The 8,283-nt window shown below is 42.6% G+C and overlaps 1 long non-coding RNA gene across 1 annotated transcript; it reads right to left on the minus strand.

Moving 5' to 3' along the window:
• Window positions 1-1,957: 1,957 nt before the first annotated feature.
• LOC129387150 (uncharacterized) lies at window positions 1,958-6,871 on the minus strand. The gene is made up of 4 exons (XR_008614438.1): window positions 6,690-6,871; window positions 4,158-4,239; window positions 3,215-3,337; window positions 1,958-2,282 (listed from the first exon to the last, which is right to left on the minus strand). It is a non-coding gene; the product is annotated as an uncharacterized lncRNA (long non-coding RNA).
• Window positions 6,872-8,283: the final 1,412 nt, after the last annotated feature.

Raw genomic sequence — 8,283 nt, forward strand, 5'->3', positions numbered from 1 at the left:
TTCGACTCCCAGCCAAGGTACCAGACATCAGGTTTTATGTCCCATGAGTTACCAGACATCAGATAGATAATACCAGACATCAGATTTTATGTCCCATGAGCCGCCTAAGGCATTCGATTTCGAGATTTGCTTTACTTGTAGGTATTAGCCGCACACGGTTTTCCAGGTTACGGTCACCTAATCTGTTATTAAGGCGAAAGCCTTAAGTGCCTCATGGGTCGAAAAATCCGTGTCCCGGCTTTATCGAAATACTGACTATCCGGCGTTAGAGAGAGAGAGAGCAGCTTTAGCGAAAATGCCTGCAGAGTCGGTTAGGCTCCCTCCACGCAGGGAGCACAAGCTTTTACCGCGACGCGGCCACTACGTCAGTCTCGTGCATTGTGCTCCTCGAGGTCTTGGTTCCTCGCTACTTCCGCAGATCCGAGAGGGCCGCCGCTCCCTTCCTGGACGTGCTGCCCCCCTTCTCCTCGGTTTCGCATGGTCGCTGCCTCTCTAGAGCTGCCGAGACCTGCTGGACGGCCTTGAGTTGTGTATCTTGGTCATAGCTCTTCGTTGCAGCCTCCAGCTGCGGCGGGATCGTCGTCTTCTCGCTGGCTTCTCGTGGATTTATACTACAGTCCCAAAGGATGTGAGCCGCGGTGGCTCACAAAATTCCATGGCACCGAAATCGATGATGTCACCCACGCTCTTCGGTTTGACCAAAATTCAATGACACCGAAATTGGTGGCACCACCATTGAACCCACAAGCTTTGGTGTTAAGGCGAACTTATTTCAGGCACCGGTACTTCACATAAAGGCAATAACGGCACTCGAACTCACAACCTTTGGTGGGAGCCCTACCCAGGACCTTTGGTGCTAACTAGGGAAGTTGATTAAGGCACCGTTAAGATAGCGGTGAATAAGGCACTGCAAACCACGAACTTTGGCGGGAGATAACAGGTAATAGAAAGTATAACAACGCATTCGAATGGGAATGTCCAGTAATTTAATTATTGTCTAGTCAGCGCGCAGGCTTTTCTTCATCCGTTTTAGCACATGTTAAAATGACTGTCAACCTTTTATTGCATTTATATATGTAACAATTTGTTCATTTGCAAATGCATTTGTGTTCTTCATTGATCAAACTACCAATGCATAGCAAAATTGTGTGGACCGGGATATTTACGTTAACATTTGTCTTGTACATGGGGCAATGTCAAATATACAGGCACTCGCCTAAGGTTCAAAAGGAAATAAAACATGTAAAGACGTTAAGAGACCGCTACTGGTCCCTTATTCACACTTTGTGAACATGGGACGTGCAAGGGTCTCAAAACATCATTATAAGTCTCATGTTCCTTTGAACCTTAGGCGATTGCCGCTGTATTTGACGGTGTTTCATCTTCGCCTGACGAGATTTGGTTCAACATTTGAACATGGTGCAATGCTGCTGGTATGCTTTCATCTTGGTAGTATTGCGCAGTCATCGTGACTTGCTAGATTCGTATCCTTAGTTATCGGGATAAAGTATTGGAATCAGCAAGCGCAAAACATGGGTAATTAGAGGTCGCAGGGAAAGGCCTTCGTCGTGCAGTGGACTTAAAAATGCGCTGCTGCTGCTGATGATGATGAAAAATAAGAAGTAGAAGAAGATGATAATGATCATGATGATGATCATGATGATGATTTCCGGAAATGCTGAACACAATGGGCACGAGTCACATAGCGCCCTCTCTCGGCAGGTTTAACTGGACGGCCAAAGGAGCTTAAAAATATTGTATATCTGGAAACAGCACAGTTATCAATTAGTAAATTGTTCTTCTTTCAAAAAAATATCCATTTGGGAAAACCTCCGAAAGTGTGTAAATCTGTAGGTACCTGAGCAGCTTGAATACTTGAGTGGGCCCAACCTGGTCTTATAGAATAGCCAACGACTGCACTTGGCAAGTTTCGAAGAATTTTGCTCAACCACAAGAGCCCGATAACAAAAAAATACGTTTATATCCGTGACGTCACGCTGACGTACAAGCGCTGGGAATTTCGACCCACTATTCATGCAATGAAACTAGTAATTGGCCATTATGTACACTTACTATATTTTAATGACTAACCCATTACGCCTAAATTGTCAAGAAATATCTTTTTTAAGCGTGCGTAGAGTCTTGGCATGTCAGGGTTGGTTAAGCGGTACGTTGGATATCTTCCTCTCCTTGAAGTCTTCTAAGACGAGGTACGTCATGCAGCCGCCGAAGTAGCTCACGGCGTGGTAGTAGGGCTGGATGCGAGAGTCCGCACCATGAGGCTGAAACGATTCAAAGCAAATAAAAAGTTAGGAAAGAATAAAAGTGCAACGCTACAGCACGGGGAAGACGGTTACTGCGATTATTGAAGGAGTATAGGCCCTGGACGGCTTCCGGTTCTGCTCACTGACGTAGCCCGCTAATTGTAGCAAGCAAGAAAGGCATTACTGGCGATCTCGCGCAGAAGGACTCCGTTAAAATCTATGCCCACAGATTGTCAACACTTTTCCTCCGTACATCGAGAGAATTTTACAAGTCAGCGTTGCCGTAACTTGCACGAAAAATTTTGCATCTTATTCTTGAGGCGTGGAGTGCATGTCCTTTATCTAAAAACTTAAAAATATAATTTCCGCACAGTTAATTAACTTAAAAACACGCTTTTGGTTCATCGCAGTAGGTTTATAAAGTCCTTGGCCAGAAGTTTCTTGGGTCCGCACTTTCGCAGCCGTTTTCCAGCCCAGTGATCAACTTTCTGTGGCTATGAAGGGAAAGCCACGGAAGCAAAGCGCATACAAGTCCCGTGTTTTCATCCACGTTAGCTTAAGCGGGGGAAGAGAAAATATACACACTTTATTAGCAACAAGAAAGTAAGACAAAACACACCACTCAATGTAAAAGTTTGCTTATTTTGCCGCGTTTTCCTTCCACGTCTGGGGAAACGCTAAACCATCGCATGTGGAAGCTGCGTCGATTCAGCGTCTGTTCCGAGAAACCAAAAGCACTGTGAAACGCTGCCGGACTGTTTGTGCAGTCACACATATGCACCAGCCACGTGACCGCAGCTTTCCCTTCATAGCCACAGAAATTCGTCCACGAGTATAACCTTTTAAAAAAACAGGGTTTTAGGATGCTTATAGAGCGTTTGGTGAATGTTCCCCGCGCTGGGTGCAGTGATCGCATGTACTTATAATTGGCAGTAATCTTCAATACTTACTCCGCACTCGACCCTGGGAAGATCATAAACGGCGGCAGCTGAAAGGCTGCAACGACGCACGTTCCAGCAATGCAGCCCAGAAGAGATAGAAGGGCAAATGCTCCGACTGTAAGTGTCCTGCAACTGTGCATCAAGTGCCCTTGTCAAACAAATCGCCAGGATTGTTCTAATTGTGGAACTTTCCTAGCAAACAGTAAACGATTATTTGAAAGAACGGCTGGGCGTTGGGTATTTAATCCGGTATTTACTCATTTAAAGAAATTGCCGATCATGTCAGCAGGGTAAATAAACCTATTTTACGTGAAGCTTATCAATCAATCAATCAATCAATCAATCAATCAATCAATCAATCAATCAATCAATCAATCAATCATTCAATCAATCAATCAATCAATCAATCAATCAAAAACTATACATCTCACTGCCTCAGTCGTAATCTTGTGCGTTGTATTAATAACTATCATTTAGTTTGTGTAAGATCCTTTGTAGGTGCGCTTATATTTCCATCTTTCTTATGGAAGTAAACCAACCGTGAATAACGCTACGATTATATTTTTCATTATCCAAATACGCAGCAAATAAACTCTTCAAGCTGCAAGTAGAAGCACTCATTTGGTCAAAACACTGGTATACAAGCTTTATGCGCGACAGGATTGTATTTCTGTACAAACATTTAGTGCAGCTCTACAAGCAATAATTTCAAATAAAAGAAATGAATTACTGGCGTGCATGTGTAAAGTTGCTTTCATAAGAACCTAATAGCTTTGAGAACAGATCCTATACAGCTTTCAGGCCAATTTGTTAATTTGTGCACGTAACAAGCGGGTGTATTCTACATTTTAATAAATTTTTTTATGAACTGTTAACAAGTAAATTATTCGGAATGCTTTTTTTCTGTATGCGGTCTCTCCCACTATGATGTTCCTTCTTTGAATGAGCTCACCGTTTGAACATCAGCAGTATGACAAGAGAGACGACGAACAGCTGGACATCCGTCGACAGGTACCACACGTGCGGTATACATCCTGGCACGAGGAAAAAAGGGACATTGCACATAAACAAAGTTTACTGTTATTAGCGCAGATAGAATGAGAGAGACCGAGAGAAAGCGCTTGGATTGTGTCTACTTCGTTGTCCCGTCTAAGGTGCGCGCTTAATACGACAGCCGATAAAAACCCCTTAAACCACCAATAGCTTTCAGTAGGGGACAGAAAGAGTTCTAACGAAACACCAAGTTTTCTGCTGGTGTTTGTGCATAGTCACCTACATGCTACTAAATTGATTGAAGGGCATCAAGAGAAAGACGGGGGTGTGGGAGCGGTACATTGAATATAACCGGATACGAAAAGGTAAGATCGGCATTTACATTAAAAAAAAGTTCGATGGTTTACATGGGAAATGAAGGTGATGTAAAAATGAAGTTAGGTCATTCTAAAGTGCTTAATGCCAGTGCCTGGCAAAAAAGTTCAGCAGCAATCCGAAAGGTGGAGGGCAGTCCCCGAAAAGAAAAAAAAGTCTCATTCGCCCGACTGTAGCACGACGGTACATACCAGTTTCTCAGAAAGAAAGCGTTTAGGTTGAAACAGAGTTCGTCTTGGTCCCGGGCAGCTTGAACCCAGCACCGTAACCTTACCGGGACGGCCGCTCCACCATCTGAGCAAACCAGGAGCCTAGACGATGGCCGACAGACGGTGAAATATTTGACAACTCTCCTAGTCGAGTTATCTATGCCACGCCGGTAGAGCGTTGGCCCCGGGTTATAATCGCGGACAAGGACGAATATTTTTTTTTTTTTTCAGCTGCGACATCCTGTTTCTAAAGACAAAGTCATGTGGGTTTCCTTTGTAGCATTGTGCTTTAGTTGAGGGGATTACAATTTCTTCCCTTTCAACAGCATTTTCTAAAGATTGCCAAGCAGGCTAATCTCTTGAGTTTAACGAAAGAAGTCGAAAAGCTGACGCTCCCTATTATGAAAGGACAAGGCATCGGACGTAGTGTGCTTGTGAGCATCAGTGGGGCTCGAATTATTGTGTCCATTTGGCTTCCTAAAATGTTTCATAAAATGTTTCAATGTTGGTTTTCCACGCATCAATGCGTACTAGATAAAATGTTGTTGAAATAGGGTGTTCCTTATACAGTGGGGGCAAAGTCTACTGTATATACTAGCTAGAGAAGAGACAGTTTCAAAAAGAGTAGGGCAAGGGTAGGGTAAGGAAAGTGCAAATGTTTAATATTGGGGATATGTGGCAGTAAGAGGAGGCTCGGCTGTGTGAAGATAGTGCTAACTATAAAATATTGTGCTGCTTCAAATTCCTCATTGGACGCTAAAATGCCCGTCAATGTATGTATATGCTGAAAAAATAGGAGCCAGAATAAATGTCAGGCACCAGAACAATATTGTTGTCGTATACCAAAATCTATACAGTGATGGTCAATCACCGAGCCTTAGGCTACCCTCAAGGTGCACTTCCAGGTGAAGCAGAGCGCAGCACAATTGGGTTAAGGAAACGAATGCACAAGAACGTTCAATTCAATGAATCTAGAAGGTTGAATTTGATTACATTCCAAGAGCCCGTACAGGATGTATTTAAAAATTGATAATGTGCCTGAATTCATACGTAGTCACTTTAGTTATTTCTAAATAGTTTAACAAGAACACAGTTAAACCAACACACATTAATTACTTTACGATTTATATCACGATGATTTATTCGTTAATTATGCCGAGTTGATTGAACATGAGTGAATAAATAAATATTATTAAACTGCAACAACACGGGCCGAGAGACTACGTATGGGCAAGACAACACCTTGTCCTGACAGAACAAACGTTCTTCGTGCCATTTTATAAGCATTCGTCATTTTGAACAACAAGAATACGTCCGTCGAAAGCAATACTATTTTCGAGTTCACTTTGCTAATTTTCGTCGACTTAACTTAGAAGAACTTAGCAACTGCCTATTCATTGTTCAAGCAGATCGCAATGTTCTCGCAAAATCACACCTGCTGCGCACAGTTCGCATCACCCTTCTTGCACGCCCTTTCTGCTTTTAACAGCCACCGCTCTTTCTCGTCGGACGTCATGAATTTCTCCGCAGTACCACATTATTGTGGAGCTTTCAAAGCTTAATTATCCTTACTTGCTTGTACCAACCGGTGTCATGTATATGGGAAACATTGTAATTGCGGGTAAACATGAAACATTTGCAAGAGACATTCCACGATTGTGCAATTAACCGCCGGCACCTACTCGCAGAAAGGTACCCATTCCTTTTGTGCAGACCTGATGCACTTACATGTCTGGAACGTGTACTTGAATAAAGCTCAAGTTGAAACAAGTGAGAAGTTCTTATAACATAAGGCTCAAGTGTAGGCTGCCAGCATTTGTAGTGAAAGTATAATGCAACGACGAAATGCACCGTAAAGTACGTAGACACCTTTCATGAAGAAGTTTTCATAAAGAGTTTACACTTACACGTTCGCTGATTCTATCGAAATTTCGAATCTGCAGAAGCAAGTGCCACCAATGAGAGGCGACCTCCTTGCGCAGGTCTTGGAAGAACGCCTTCGTGTTGGGACCCGTGACGATGGGCTGAAGCGCGTACAGGCACATGATGATGAAAAACAGTGGAATGCAAGTCCTGCAGAGAGAATGATATAGTTACTCCCTGTAAAGTGAAAACAGGAGAATATCACCAGCTCTCCTCGAATTTGACCTCTTCGTCTAGGATCTGCGTTTACGTGTAGAGAACTCTCTTTTATCAATACACTTCAATAGTGGTCCGAAAAACAAGAATGTGGGAATTAAGGCTGCAGCTTAACTGAACCCTCTACTTAACAAATGTGCATCATATTCCCATCCCCGCGGTGAGTATTGCAAAACGCATTCACTTTTTTTGTACGCACAGCCTTGTCTGTGTCACGTGCCATTTTTAATCAGCACCATTGAAGGTATAGATTTTTCTTTAGTTTCCCTTTTTCCTTGTTTTGTTTATGCGTGAAGTAGCTGACAGTAAACTAAAGGAAGATTTGATTACTACAAAACTACAAGGGAGTAACATAGAAGAACTCAAAAGACAATCCTGCCACGTTCACATTTCTTTCGTTCGTAATTTACAACACCTTGGAATAAGAGAACATTGACACGTTTATTAGGAATCCATCATAGTTCATGACCAAAGAGATTAAAGACTGTCCGTTCATCTGAACCTTGTTCTCATTGCTTTTTACTAAGATTACTTGACGCGAAATGAGTAAGCATTATACATATACCACTGTGATGGAAGCTTCGGGGTGTGGAATTTGAATTCGTGGCGATTAGAAGAGTTTAGGCCACGGGGCGAAAACTCAGAGCTAAATAAAGTTAGTTAGTTTGTTTGTTAGTTAGTTTGTTTGTTTTTTCAAAACTCCCTTCTCTCTTCATCCCCCCCCCCACCCCTGAGCTATTCCAAGCAAATTTCTCTAATAACCCATTTCTCTGAAGACTAGGATGTCTCTTTTTTTACAGCCGCAAGTTACCAACATCTACAAAAATGGGAATGTTACGAGCACTATTATAATTTTTCTAGCTTGACCAAGCAGATCTGGTAACTATGGAAGACTTAGACAAGTTTGGCTGTCATGCAGAAGGCGGAAGTTTTGTATAGTTTGCACGTGATTTGTATGTGCGTGTCGTTTGTATGAACTCTCTGCGAAGTTGATTGTAACTTCCCTTTTATTATGTCTATTCGCAGGATGCATGATAAATTTACATATCATGGTTAAACACCAAAATACATTCACCGGCGAGTTAGTGCACATTCATGATAAAATTCAGCTCAAACAGAACGACCCAACAAGGCGAAAGGGCAAGGCGCTGTTCTTGACTGACATATTTAGTACCTCAGACCTCTACTTATAAGAAAGCAGGCCTAAGGAAAATGCATCTATTCCTCTGTGCAACATTCAGTTTTGTCCTTTGTAATCCTGTGTGTCATTCGCTCTCTCGATGTGTCTCGCATGAAGGACTTTCTCTGCATATGCTCCTCAGGTCTGTTTTGTTTTTTCTAACAAGCGGAGGAATGGCGTAA

This window comes from Dermacentor andersoni, chromosome 3 (assembly GCF_023375885.2).
Source record: "Dermacentor andersoni chromosome 3, qqDerAnde1_hic_scaffold, whole genome shotgun sequence".
NCBI lineage: Eukaryota > Metazoa > Arthropoda > Arachnida > Ixodida > Ixodidae > Dermacentor > Dermacentor andersoni.